General features: G+C 34.7%; 1 long non-coding RNA gene across 1 annotated transcript; it reads left to right on the top strand.

The window, feature by feature from the left end:
- Positions 1-68: 68 nt before the first annotated feature.
- On the top strand, positions 69-15,370 carry LOC128922422 (uncharacterized). Its single transcript, XR_008471647.1, has 5 exons — positions 69-3,958; positions 4,020-14,722; positions 14,780-14,979; positions 15,036-15,162; positions 15,233-15,370. It is a non-coding gene; the product is annotated as an uncharacterized LOC128922422 (long non-coding RNA).
- Positions 15,371-15,937: the final 567 nt, after the last annotated feature.

Below are 15,937 nucleotides of genomic sequence, written 5' to 3'. Positions count from 1 at the left end.
CACTAAACGTGGCCATATACGACATACTAGGGTTTAAGCTCAATCTACATAGCTCGCGTATACGAATGCGAATGGGAAAAAATGCGCTTGACTGCGTATAATCGAGCAACTCTGCTCTGTGTACAAGGTGATACACACACACACTTTTTATTTGCGATTTTGAAAACGACCTAAATAATATGGACGGCGATTTTAATTTTTTATTGATTTTTATAATCAGTGTACATAGAAAACCTCGAATTAAGCAACGGAAGGAAAATTTAAACTGTCTACCTTGTTTATTGAAACTTCATCACTCCTAATCTTTAAAAATTAATTTAAATATTTGATAAATATATTATTAATAAATATTATATTTTCCAAAATACTTATATTGTATAGAAGAAAACGAGCTTAAATAATTAAAACATACAAGATTGTAAGTAACATAATGTTGGTTGCTATTCTTAACCCTGGAAAGTCATGCCTCGTCGTTTCGACGACGCGAGTGTTTATTTTGTACAAAAGCCGAATGAATCAGGGCTGTGAAAATTTTATTCATTTAATAAAAGATTTAAGAAAAATTTTTTGATATTGTTTTATTTAGAAGATATATAAACCAGGTAATGTGAATATATTGATTTTAGTAGGTTTTGATAGGTAGGATAATATATTAAGGACTTTGAGTAATGCCGTCGTCGAATCGACGAGGGATGACCTCTACTTTTTAAAAATAGCGATGACCTTCCAGGGCTAAGAATGTGAAGGTTGCTGTGTTAGCGCATGAAAGTTGAAAATTTTCAACTTCTGTGCGTCTTCGAATCCGAGTTCGAATTTCGGAGCGTTGGTTGCGAAAACATGCGAAAGCTATGTAGCTCATCTCATAAGAACATGTGTATTCAACTCAACTGTCTAACGTTCGCATTCGCATTCGCGAGCTATGTAGTTTCTGCTTTACGTTCGGTATGGATTCATTTCACCATACACCACATACTAAAGCTGAAACTACATAACGTGCGTAAACGTATCCATACGTCAATCCTATATTCGAAAGCTTACGCATGCTTATGCAACCAGCGCACAGTGGGAGAACTGGCCAATCTGACGGCGTTTTAGCAAGATTATATATTTCCGTATCCCTCCAAAATTTTCTGTTTTGTAAGAGCTTTCAAACTTACCATATGTATCAGTAAGTGCACTAATTATTTTCGATCTCTTTTTCAGTGCAAAGTTTGTTTACACAAAAAAAGAGTGCGTGGAGTCCCTACGCGCGGATGAAGTTACACTTCTTAGTGATATTCCAAGAAATTCATATCATTTTGTATGAAAGAAAACTAGCGAGATACACTTTCTTAAATTCATATTTTATAAACCAAAGTCCAAATCAATTATCATTTCTGGTTTCTGACGGATTGATGTCTATAATATTTACAATTGGATTATGATAACTAAAATACGATATGAAATGTCTTACATCTATTTTATCTATATTTCTCGCGAATACCGCATCAATAGTGGTAGCTCCTTTTGTCGTAGGATCATTTCTTCAATTGGTCATTTCTAATGAAAATTTCTCTCTGAGGAATGCCAGTAATGGTTCAGCTTCTGGCAATGAGAAATTTACATTAAAATCTCCCGCAAGGAGTACCAGTTGTTCGCTATACTCTACTGGTTCTCCGATAATATCTGCAAAAGCTTGCGAACCTGCAGTTGACAACGGTAATAAAGCTTTACCGATGAACAATTTTATATCTTTCATCGATGAATTTGGTGATATATAAATGGCAATTAAATTCAATTTTTTATTATTATGATTATCGCTAGGGTTCATTTTGCAATTCTTGTTGATGTTGATATCGTCACATCAGCATCACTCGCGTACGGAGCCTTTATATCTAAATGAGGAGTGAGAATATGACATTTGTCTTGTTCATTGTGATAAATAGCAACGCCTGAATTTCTTGTTTCATTTCGTTGAAATCTTACAACGAAATCAAAATTTGGTACGGATACAGGAGGCTCGTTGTCGTTCATAAATGTTTCTGATAACATCAAGATGTTGGACTGTTTAAACACTCTATCTGAGAAATCATCAACATGAGCACGAAGACTTTGACAATTGAATGATATTATTGATAAACATTTTCTTGTGCTAAGAAACTCGAATAATTCTTTTTCTAACGTGACAATTGGATTTCGACGTAATTTTATCATTTCATCTCGCAAAGCGCGACATGACCTGTCATTGCTTCCAATGCCATGATAAAATTTTTTCTGTTTGTTCACTGGGATAATGTAAGTTTGTGTGTTTGTTCAATGACATATAAACATGTACATACATATAAAATCTTCGTTGCCACGGACAACGAATGACCGCAAATAGTATTTTTTTTGTCACAGACTTGTAATCAGTGTCGCGTTTTCGCAGACAAAGAGGTCCATGTCCCCAACTCATATTATTATGGATTGTTTTATGTCTTGATTCTTACTAAAATCAATTGTAGTACATTAATATTTGGCATCATATATTAGTAGAATATTTAAATACATTTAATTATTTGTATTTGCTAATACCCTGCCAACAATTTCTATCGCAAAAGTCACTTATAAGTGACTTCAAGAAGTTACAATTCAACGCCTGCGATACATTTTTTTCATCGTAGAAGTCACTTTCTTATAGAGAAGTTGTTCCCCGCGGACGTTACTTTCAGAAGTTACGTATTAGTGACTTGTGGAAGTTAAAATTTTCGTTTTTAAATTTTTTATATTTATTTCAATTCAAAATGAAGGGAAATCCTTTCCTCCAACTCTATATATGATATTTTTCTAAAATTAAATATGTTCGAAATATACAAATTTATTCATAATTATGAGCATTTAGTATAAGAAAATAGACCTACCAGCTGAGATGTTATTTTGTCGTTCAACAGCAGCTTCGTGTCAAAATCAATAAAGTCCTTGACATCCATGAAATTAATAGCCTTTGCTGACAATTCACTCATTTTAATTATATTTTCAATAATATTTCAAATTAAAACACCACGAAACAAATAATTTTACTAGTTCCAAAAACAATATCGCACTTTAGCACTGACCACAAACTGCAGAAGACACAAAACCAATGAACCAGATGTCAACAACTTCTTTGTCTTTCTGTTGTTCTCATCTAATTTCATTTTGCAGTCGCTGCGACTTCAACGTCGGTGATCGCGTTCATTGTTTATCTTTTGCATAACGGGACAACACTCTTTAATTTAACGTCTGGAAGTGACTTAAAAGTGACGCATTTGGCGTTTGACACGTGAACGCGACAACTATCTTTATTTTAACGTACGGAAGTGACTAAAGCGTAACGTATTTGGCGTTGGCGATAAAAGACACTTCCAAATGTTGGCAGGGAAAGGGTAAAATATGTATAAACATTTAACTCAACTCTTCTCTCGTACAGTACCCTGAATGAGAGAAAGTGCTCGTGTGTTTGAACAAGTTTTGTTTTCAGCTATATCATGGTTGTTTGTGGAGTATTATTTGGCGTATTTTATTTAAATCACTGATCAGCAGCCTAATTAAAGTTTAAATTATTAAACCACTCATTTTTAAATAAGTAAAACTTAAAATATAAGTTTTCTAAACCAAAAAGATGGATGCTGTCAATTCGAAGCACGAAATAGAAGCTACGCCAACAATAGTCAACATCAAGGGCGAAACCATTGAATACGTAAATAATTGTAGGATATAATAATATTATCTTGCCTTAAATTAAAGGTACGCAACATAATTGGTGTCACTTATGGAAGCAACGTAGAACTCTCGAAGGCAAGCACGTGAAGAATTGGAACGACATGGTGGGTGCTTTTGTAACCGTTTATCATCGCGACGTGTGTCAACTGGGTTTTGCCAATGAGCTAGCGGGCAAAGCAGTTGCAGTATTTTTGGACTTACCGGCACCATAGTTGCCCTTAAATACAGAAATTAAAAGGTAACTTTAAGTGAATGTTTGTGATCATAGAAATTTAAAAATTTCTGGTATGTTCAATTAGGAGGACTTTTTTGATTCATTTTCACTTTGTATTGAGGAATCATAACGTTGTTGTATCGCTTTACAAGGACATAAATTCACTGAAATTAGTTCAATGGAAATACTACAGCAAGAGCATGGATGTTATGACTAGAACGTTGCCCGTGCTAGATTTAGAATTCCTGAAACGTAAGGTAATTATTACCAACTTTTATGTGGTAAAAATTCAAATTTTACTTTATATTTTATAGAGACCCTCCTCCCAGAAATTGAATGAATCTAGTACTAGTGAAATTAATGAAAGAAATTAAAATTAAATAAAGAAACCAAAAAAGTCCTCACATAATGTGCGCAGCTTAACAGTACTGAAAGTGCACATGTAGTTTTCGTTCGCAGTTTTGGGTGTTTCATCCGTGATTGTACCAAGATCATTCCCCGAATTGTGCAAGAGGTATATATAATGTGCTATATGATGAATGTAATGCGCAAGTAAGGGATAAACGTTCACACGTACACAATAGTTTTCGTTACTTTTGTCAATTCGCCCTTAAGAATCGCATAGAAACTTTCATTGAATGTGCTAGTACCGCTCCATGGCTTGTCACCGAAGAATTCGCCAGTACCTGTCTTGCAAGGGAATTGTTAGATGAGAGACTCAAACAAAAAAAATTGTATCTGTCATTGACAAAACCTGGTACGGTTTAAAAGTTTTGAACAAGACATGATGCATTGTATATATATGTATATATATATATATAGTCACCTAAAATGCAAAAGGCCGTAAGTAACATTTTTAGTATTTTACAGGAGAAGCAAAAAACGTTATAGATTAAAGACTACTTAAAGCTAAATATCCAAATTGTAGATTTAAGCTTAGAAAACAAAGACGGATTTGTTTCTGAAAACCAAATTAATGGGAAAAAAGCAGTTTTTAAGAAATGTTAGTTACGGCCTTTTGCACTCTACTTTTCTGAAACCAAAAGGCCGTAACTACTTGAAAAAAATTGTGTATAAAATGAAAGCAATGGTTAAAGTAAGAAAATGTGCTTTTAGGCTGTAACCAAAAAAGTTTTTAACAAGTTATGTCTCTTTGTATCTATTTATTGTAAGTATTTTAACACAAAAGAAATTATTTAATTAATACATTTAATTCGAGAAAATAAAATTAAATTAAACTGGTTAAGAAAAACAAAATAATTAATTTGAAAACAACAAAACCTGCAATACAAATAGTAAATTAGAGTAGGTTTAACCCTTCTGCTATGTTAGGAAAAAATTACACATATAGTGTTTTGGGTCAATTTGACCCACTTATAAAAACTCCACTAATAACACTATTTTATTGAAAGAGTTCATATTTTTTTATTTGAATCAACTTAAGTGTATGTTAATTGTAGAAAATAGTTGAGATATGTATGTTTTAACGGCAATTTTCACAAACTAAGCTGCTGTGTTCCTTGCAAACAAATTTTTGGCACGTACTACAAACAGCTGAATATTTGTTCGAATTTTTTGTATGATGACAGAAGAAACATCGCTGTCGTTTTTTGGTGGATTTATTTCTGGCAGAGCATAGAGCTGTGCAAAATATACTCCATTTCCGATAACTAGCTTTCTTTGTCGGCGTTTTTGATCGAGTGATGTAATAATAAACGGCAAAATGTTTCAAAATACAAATTGACCCAACAACGTAATAAGTGTAATGAAATTACATTTGGCATCCTCCAGCAACATAAAAAACAGATATTATTTTAATTTTCATATTTATCTATTCCATTTACTGCAGTTAACAAATAGAAGAAGAATCAATACAATACGACTAGACTAACAAGCGAATTTCGACGAGTTTTACTGAAAATTGGGTCAAATTGACCCAAACATAGCAGAAGGGTTAAGATGTAAAGGGTATATTATCATAAAAGCTGTGGCAGTCAGCCGGAAGTAAAAATTTAAGTTCCTGCAGGTGTTTCCATTTCTTTTTGGATATTGATATTCTTTCGGTATGTAACTGTGAAGGTTCGATGTCCCTAAATTTTTGTTGTGTACGTTGTGGCAAAACGTTATAATCGTCGTTGATATTTGTTTTATAATAAATTATTCCAGATGGATCATATGCCAAGGCACGGATCATATTAACAGGCAAAACAAAGGCAAAACACAATAACACAATTTGATAAAGAATGAAAGATAATGAAAACAACTGTAATTACGGATAACACAATGTGTCACATTGAAATTGAATCAAAGAGAATCAAAAAAGGGTAGTTACGGCTTTTTGGTTTATGAAATTGTTGAAGTTGTAGTTGCGGCCTTCTGATTCTCGCCTATAAAGTCGTTATTTTTGGACGTATGCATGTAAAATTTGCTGTGTACACGTGTTTCGGTTAAGTACTTCATAATCAATCAAAAAGTCAATTTTGTTTTTTTTGTTAGTTACGGCCTTTTGCATTTTAGGTGACGATATGTAGGTTTATACAATGACATGATGATATACAAAATTAATAAACAGTATGAATTTGGTTTGGCTGTAGCAACAAAAATAACATTTGTATGGGTATATTAAGAATACCAATATTCACTTGAACAGAACAGAACAGAAAACAAAAGGGTGTCTTGGTGCACCTTTTCATAACCTAAAAATATGAAAGTACCTCTAAGTACACCAAAAAACACATTCATATAGATGATGATGTCAACCATTTTCTTTTACATGCGAATGAGATATCTGACAGCCGTATTTCTGAAAGCTCTGACTCGGAATAATTTTCTAAGCATTCTTAAATAGCACAAAAAATGTGAAGAGGGAAGATTTTGTAAAATATTTATTTATGTTATAAAACAAACGAAGAATATGTAAACATTGGTTTAGAAAATTTAATTTTATAAATAATACTAGCAGACCCGGCCACACGTTTTTGTGGCTAAGGTATACATTAAATTAGTAAATCTTTCAATGCATAGAAAAAATGCTTATAGCCGATAAATTTTAAAATGATTGATAGACATTATTGTAGATCTCTGTTAAGCATAAATCATCATAATTAGTAAAACTATGATTTTTTTAATCGTATATTGGAGAAAATAACAAATGACAAAATTTCATAGTTGGCTTTATCTTGGCTTTGGTGACGATATTGATTACCTTCTTCACAGCCAGTCTTGTTCTTTTGCAAAGTTTGATGTTGATTTATGTTACGCAGCATGATGACAACTCACACTACTTTTAATTGCAAGTGAGTGGGGATAGTCCAGCAATTTAAAATAGTCTGTGGGATAATTGAATACGTCATCTTGGTTTGTAGCTGTGTCAACTCTCCTTTAACGAAATTCTAAATTGTCGCATTAAGATCAAAGACATCCTTGTTTTTTTTACCACCAATATAGGTCATTCAATCAGCCATTTATGTTTATCATATTATGGTCTCATATCAGGAAAAACACGATGAATAAGCTCCTCTTTCGAGGCCATGAAGTGACAGAAACCCGTTAAAAATGTTATTAATTAATCGAGGTGTCAACTGCGTCGCTACCATTTCAACTATTTCTACAATCGCAGTATGATATTGTTGGAAAAACTCTCATATGTTAGTTGTTAATTGGCGATTCTTTATGTGTCGCCACAAATGAGATAATTTTAGGAATGTGATTAGTTCGTCAGCAACTGTTGATCCAGGAATAGTCTGGCGAAAATCACCTGCCAACAGAATCATGGCTTCACCAAAAATATTTTCGTTGTCGCGTAAATCTTTTAAAGTCCTGTGCAGTACCTCCAGCGACTTGAATATCTGGAAAATCTTTTTTATAGCTTTTTTTTGTCGATTTTGCAAACTGGTGTTTCGTTGATTTGGAATTTAGGAGTAATTTCAAGGCCGAATTGCTGTTTGTCTGACTACTAACAGGTGCCAAGTTGCCCCTATTCCCATTATAACTGGGCGTTGAAAATGAGTGAAATCGGTTCAGGAATTACCTCAACCCTCATGTACTATATATGGTGATTTTCGTTATTCTATTGGACTTTATTTCAAATTGTGTGTAATAAAATTACATCAATAAATTGCCAGAGTATAAAATGTTCGGTTGCCTTTCCCTACTTGTTACAAATTGTTTTGGGCTATCGACATAGCCTTATACAATTGAACGATAATAAAAATATTTTAACGAAGCAACAATGACAACTTTCAAAATATTATTATTTTTTGTTTTGTTTTTTTTTTTTTATAATTTTGTTGTCAATTCAAATAAAATCATATTCTTGTTATCTTCCTCAAAATTTTTCGATATATACATATTTTCTAATCCTTCCCTGACCTTCCATAAATATTTCAAAACTAAAATTAGCCAGATCGGTTTGGCCCTTCTCGACTTTTTTCGAGACTAACGACACAAATTGTTTGTATGGGTGATTAGAAAATTGTGGATTTAAGACTTTTTCAGGCAATTTTTCTAATTTTTCTCTCCGTAAGAACCATCCCGGTACCTCTAAAAACATTCTAAACAAAGAAAAAAGACAATCGGTTCAGCGGTTCTCGAGTTATGCGCTTAGCAACACATTTTGCGATTCATTTTTATATTATAGATTACACCTAAAATTTTGGAGTTAGTAGCAAAGCGTCGCCATTTTGACCTTTTCCTCACAATGTGCGTTGTTAACCCATTACTGTTACCGTGGCAGGTGCTTGCAGCAAAAGCTGCTATTAGACTCAGGGAAAATAACTCCATGAAGCGTGTCATGAGGGGGTGTATTCTGTTAGGAGCTTTTTATAAAACTTAATTTGCGGTTACCAGACCACTGTAGTGTCTTTCACTGCTCCGAAGTGTAGCATCCTTCAAGGAGGTGAGCATTCGTTCCGATGGCCCTGTGCTCGCTGAATGTGTGCTAGTTAAGGGCTGTCGTAGGTCACTACCGTTTGCGTCAAAATATTTCAGTTTCAGACTCATATGGGAGTCGAGTCACAGAGGAATTGCTGAGAATTTCAGAACAGCTGAGCTCGCAAGAAGGGGCACCCATCGTTCTCTTTCCCCATGCTGGTAACGAGTTGGGGCTCCGTTGTTCTCAGATTGGACCGCAAGAGTTCGGCGGACTACGTTGTAATTGTACCTAGTATACAATAATTAAATACTAACAACAATTCAAATCTAATAAGTTTAAAATAATAAATGTTCATTTGCTGCTACAGTTGCCTTGCTAAGTCTGAAGGCTTCTTACGTTTCAGTCGGTTTTCTTGTTCAGCAGTTCCGATGAGTCTGGATGTTCTTCATTTACATGCTGTCTACTAAGCCTCATTTCGTTAGTCTATGCAAGTATGGTTATTTAATTTACTACTGAATTCACACCAAGATCACGGTGAGGGTCAGCAGATCTAACATACCAAGGAGCATTATGTTACTACATACATACTTCTTAGTACCTCATTTTGGAAGCGCTGAATGCAGGCAATACAGTTTTGACTTGAGCAACTCCATAGTTGAGCTCCATAGGCCCAAATTGGCTTTAGTACTTGATTATATATAAACAGATTGCTTTCGATTGAAAGCGTGGATCTCCTACCGACTAGATGGTAAAACTTAGCAAATTTTAAATCAAGCTCACCCTTTTTTCTCTTTCCAGAAAGCTTAGCATCTAGGGTGATTCCTAGGTGCTTAGCATTATTGTGAAATGGTATAGGAGTACCATTTATATAAATGGGATGGTATGATGTTTTTTTAAAAGTAAAGTCTACGTGCATTGATTTGGAATCGTTTAATTTAATGCGCCTCTTGGAAGCCCATTTAGTAATTGCATTGACTGCTGTTTGCAAAAGAAGGGTGCGCCAACACGCTTCCCTGGGAACACCCCCATCGGTTGCAATTTTGAATATGCATCCTCTTTTTTTATGCGATACTCTCTTTTAGGTAGGAAGCAATTATTTCGCAATATTTCATTTCAATTTCAGCAGTAGACCCGAATGCCAAACTCTATCAAAAGCCTGAGACACGTCTAAGAAGGCCGCCGAACAAACGTTCTTTTTATCCATAGCATTTTCAACGAAATTAAAGATTCGGTGCACCTGGTCAATTGTTGAATGGTGATCACGAAAGCCGAACTGTTGTACTGGTACAATGTGTTTTCGATCTATTATTGATTTGAGCCTATTTATGAGAACATTCTCGAACACTTTCGATAGAGCTGGCAGCAGCGATATTGGCCTATAAGATGTGACATCATGTTGTGGTTTACCCGAATTAGGTATCATAATAACTTCAGATACTTTCCAAAGCGATGGAACGTATCTTAAGTATAATGCACTGTTTACAATGTTTACAATTTTTTATACAATGCGTTCCTTACAAGATTTTTAATTTCTTTACTAGTAACTGGAGAAATGCTGACGAGTGGATCCAACCAGCTATTTTCACAGTTTAGCTCAGGTCCATCGTTAGGTGTAAATGTGTTTCTCAAATGATTCACCTTACCGCAATAGTGGAATCCTAGGAATCCTGCTGGGCGCAAACTGCCATAGCTATATGGAGGAAGGCGAGGTGGAAACACCAAGTCATTTCCCCCTCCACAGTCCAACGTTTGCAAGACTGCGGTTGATATATCTCAGGAGCCATACTTTAGGCGAACTTACCGGATTAGAGCTCAGATTTTTTAACCTAACCGAACCTATCCTCACTATGATTCAATGAAAACGACGCGTAGACGAAGTTGAAAAACAGAATCGACGATAACTTGCCAGAATACTGACCAAAAATCTGAAAATTGGTGCGTGTACTTATTAGACATTACAAATATAATTTTGTTCACCATTTTACTTAGATGTTATTCGATGTCCAATATAATAATAAAATGAAAAAGTAAACAATAAAAAAAATGTTCTAATAAATTCGTTTTTTTTTTTTTTGTTGTGATCGCAATAGCAATATAAAATCACAGTGATTTATAAATAGCAATCACTGAAATCACAGTTATTCAAAAATAGTAATATCGCTCATCACTAGCATACAAGTTTGAACAAAATTGAAATGTTTAAATTTTACGGGTAGCAACGTGTATAGACCGATCTCATTCTTGCTTAATATTTGCAGCAGAAGGTTGTGTGCGTGACACGATATTTCGATAATTTATTTAAATTTTACACACTTCTTTGCAATAACTTTATCTAATTAATGAACTAAGGATTATATAGTACATATTTTTTATTACAACTATTTTTTAGCCAATATTCGCCGAAAACTTGACCAAACAAATGAGTTTTTTTGTTAAAAATCTGTCAAATATTCAAATTTTAATACTTTTTTCCTTCATTCATTAACTAGATTTAACCAATAACTATCGAAATATTTTTGATTTATTGATTTTAATAATAAGTTATAATGTCCAGGGCAAGAGCATTTATTGGCACTTCATGGGAGCTAAAGTACCAACGGCTGAGTTTTCGAAATTTTTAAATAAAAATTTTATAATAACTATTTGATATGCTGAACTATTTAAATGAAATATATGATTGTATAGTATGTATTAATTGAATTGGCAATAGCGTTTAGGAGTCAAATTTCATACTCCTTTCCTTTCAGAAATCGAATTTTTCGTCCATGGCATAATACAAAATTTAAAATTTTAATATCGAGACAGAATTTTAAAAGAGTTCCTATATCATATGGAGGCGAACACAAAATATTATATTTCACTTATGGATTGCATGAATCATGTAACAAAGGCATGGGATACAGACGTCAAGAGCCAAACAATATCAAACCGCAACAAAATAAATTTCAGAATTAATGTGCATACAACTTTGCGAGAAGTAATTAAATAAAACTGTCTATAAAGCTTATTTTACAGTTTTTGAAAAATTGTATGTTTTGATGAAAAGTTCTATAATTCAAAGTCTCTCCCATGCTTTTTTTGGATTATATAATTCGAGTTAGGGAAGTTAAACTGTATTTAAAAAAAAAAAATTAAAAATACCCCTGCTTTCAGCCTCTGAAACCCATATATTTATAAAATTGTTCGCACCAAAAACGTTGTTTTCGTTTTTTTGCTTCTCATTTTCAGCGCATACCGAAGATACAAGTAGCGCTACAAAACCCTCTTCTGATGCCATGTCCGTTCACTTCAACGATTACATCGAAATAATGTCTGAACAACATGTCGCACAAGTGTATAGTGAACTGACTTGCGACCCGGTATACATACAAGTCTGCAAGTGTATTTGACGCTTTAGTATCTGTATTGGTTTACACACTCTTCCCTGTAGTTCGGTACCATCGGAGAAGAGCTAACGATATAACTAATTCCGAATCATTAGCACCGGTCCCAGCCCGATTACATGCAATGTTATTTGATTTGTTGGCGCCCCCGTCCGTGGTTTTTTTTGCATTCCTCTTGTGTTGCGTTCTTATTCCTATTGTATTATTATATTTATTCACTTATTAAATTAATTTTCACTTTTTTGCACATTCCTTTTTCACTATATGTAAAAATATTCTACAATTTTCCGTACGCAAATTACGCATCTCCCCTTAGTCGGAAAAATGTGAAATGACGCGTCAAATTTTTGGAAAAAAATTGTGTGACAAAAGAGACTAGAAAAATGAATGAAAAAAACAAGTAAGGAAGGGCTAAGTTCGGGTGTAACCGAACATTTTATACTCTCGCAATTTATTGATGTAATTTTATAAAGACAACACAATTCGACCCATATATTCGGCATAAAGTTCAATAGAATAACGAAAATCATCATAAATAGTATATGGGGACTGAGGTAATTCCTAAACCGATTTCACTCGTTTTCACCACCAAGATACAACGTATCGAAGACTATACGCTCACTTAATTTAATATTACTTATAATTAGGTATATGGGATCTGGGGGAAGTTATGACCCGATTTTTACCATTTCAGGTACAGAGAGAAACTGTTATAAGAAAAAAATTCAGAGGGAATGAATTACATTAAAATATCTGAGGGATTTACCTATATTTTCGGTGAAAAATTAACCTTAGGCACTGAGTTCTTCATGTTTGATATCAGGGGCCTTGAAAAGTCATGGTTCGATTTTGACAATTTTTCCACAAGTGATGTCACAGCTCAAATACAGTATTTGTGTAAAGTTTTATTCCGCTAGCTTCATTGGTTCCTTATGAATACATTATAAAGTGAACGAATCAGATGGAATTCAAAATTGGGTTATATGGGAAGTAGACGTAGTTGTGAATCGATTTCGCCCATATTCCACCCGTGTCATCAGGGTGTCAAGAAAGTGTTATGTACCGAATTTCATTGAAATCGGTCGAATAGTTCTTGAGATATGGTTTTTGACCCATAAGTGGGCGACGCCACGCCCATTTTCCATTTTGTAAAAAAATCTCAGTGCAGCTTTCTTCTGCCTTTTTTTATGTAAAATTTGGTGTTTCTGACGTTTTTCGTTAGGGAGTTAACCCACTTTTAGTAATTTTCAACCTAACCTTTGTATGGGAGGTGGGCGTGGTTATTATCCGATTTCTTTCATTTTTGGACTGTATAAGGAAATGGCTAAAAGAAACGACTGCAGAAAGTTTGGCTTATATAGCTTTATTGGTTTGCGAGTTATATACAAAAAACCTATTTGGGGGCGGGGTCACGCCCACTTTTCCAAAAAAATTACATCCAAATGTGCCCCTCCCTAATGGGATCCTATGTTCCAAATTTCATTTTCATAACTTTATTTATGGCTTAGTTATGACACTGTATAGGTTTTCGGTTTCCTCCATTTTGTGGGCGTTGCAGTGGACCGATTTTCCCCATTTTCGAAAGCAACCTCCTCAGGGTGCCAAAGAACATGTGTTCCAAGTTTCATTAAGATATCTTAATTTTTACTCAAGTTATCGCTTGCACGGACAGACGGACAGACGGACGGACAGACATCCGGATTTCAAATCTACTCGTCATCCTGATCATTTATGTATATATAACCCCATATCTAACTCTTATATTTCTTGGTGACACAAACAACCGTTATGTGAACAAAACTATGATACTCTGTGCAACAGGTTGCGAGAGTATAACAAACTAGAGTACTGTTTTTAGCGGTGGGTTTTGCCAATTCATTTTTCGAGTAGGTAATGCCTCGTTGTATTACAAATCAATCGAAAAGACTAATTACTAGTAATGCATGAAATCGCTAGTAGGCTTAGTGCTCCAGTAATCGCTTGACACCAGCCGAACTACTGGGTTCTTTTTGATTTTCACTGACAAGTGACAATCTTATACCCCTGACAGAGGGCGGCATTAATTCAGATTAACTGCTTTAATCGGGGTTAATTCGAGAGTTATCTCAGTTAACTCCGTTTGCTAAGTCCCATTTAATCCTCAAAATTTTAGAGAGTTAGTGGAAGTTCGTGGCATTTCATTGGCAACATTGTTAAACATGGCCGCTTTTAACTTAAATACAATTAAGCTCACTTTTGAAATTGGTGACATCCTTAATAAGAGACATCGCGTCTAATACCCCTGGCAAACGGCGTCGTTAATTCGGGTTAACTGCTTTAATCGGGGTTAATTCGAGAGTTATCTCAGTTAACTCGGTTTACTAACTCCCATTTAATCCTCAAAATTTTAGAGAGTTAGTGGGACTTCGTGGCATTTTCGTTGGCAACATTGTTAAACATGGCCGCTTTTTATCTATTGTGAATGAAAATATGCAATACTGACAGCTGGTTTTCAATTAAATGTAAACAAAAGGAAAAAGTAAACAAGCAAAAGTAAGAACATTGTTATATTTAGTGCTGAATAAAATAATATTATTTTTCAAATTATAGATGACTTGAAGAAAGCAGAGATCCGGATGGTCACTCTGTGATGAAATTGAGCTAATTGATAGGTGGGAAGCGCATTCCCAAGATCTTCGCAAGGCAAAGAGGAATGCGCATATTTATCAAAATATGGCCCAGGAAATGGACAATAGATACACGGGTGAGGAGATTCACTGCAAAGTGAAGAATTTGGCCAAGAAATACAGGTTAGTTTAACTAAAAAAATTAATTACATTTCATTATATTTATTGAAATCCAACAGAGAAGAAAAGACTAAAATGGGCCCATCTGGCGGTAGCCTATCTGAATAGAAACACTACCAGGCAGTGCATCGAATCATCGGGTCCACAGCCGTCAATTCCACGATGTGCATGTCGTCCTATCATATGGTAAACAAATCATTTTCTTTTCATTTATTCATTTCATTTATTTCATTTGTATTTTCATTTATTATTTTAGAATTCGTTATCTATTCAAACGCCTCAGCAACCATCCGCAAACTGTGCACTGCCATCTCCGTCATGTGTGGTGTCGTCACCATCGTTAATGTCGGCGTCTCCATCACCTCCGCTACCGTCTCCATCGCCTTCGCTACCGTCTCTATCACCTTCTCTACCGTCGCCATCACCATCATCTCCACCAATACCGTCGTCAACTGAAAGGAAGCGCAATTACAATGGTGAAATGGTGAAAATCATGAAAGAGCAGACTGAAATATTAAAATCGAGTGAAGGCGAAGCCAAGGTAGTGAATGATAAGATTGTTGGTGCGATTCGTGAGCACAACAGAATGACGGACAGGTTTTTAAATATGATGGAGAAACTAACCGAAAAACTTTAAGTCCTTCTCCTTTTTTTTTAATTTTTATACTCTCGCAACAAATGTTGCTAAAGAGAGTATTATAGTTTTGTTCACATAACGGTTGTTTGTAACACCCAAAACTAAACGAGTTAGATATAGGGTTATATATACCAAAGTGATCAGGGTGAAGAGTGGAATTCAAATCCGAATGTCTGTCTGTCTGTCCGTCCGTCCGTCCGTCCGTCTGTGCAAGCTGTAACTTGAGTAAAAATTAAAAATTATTAATTATCTTGATGAAACTTGGCACACTTATTTCTTGGCACCATAGGAAGGTTGCTTTCAAATGAGCAAAATCGGACCACT

The sequence above is a fragment of the Zeugodacus cucurbitae genome, chromosome 6 (assembly GCF_028554725.1).
Source record: "Zeugodacus cucurbitae isolate PBARC_wt_2022May chromosome 6, idZeuCucr1.2, whole genome shotgun sequence".
Lineage (NCBI taxonomy): Eukaryota > Metazoa > Arthropoda > Insecta > Diptera > Tephritidae > Zeugodacus > Zeugodacus cucurbitae.
This window is presented reverse-complemented; position numbering and strand designations above follow the sequence as displayed.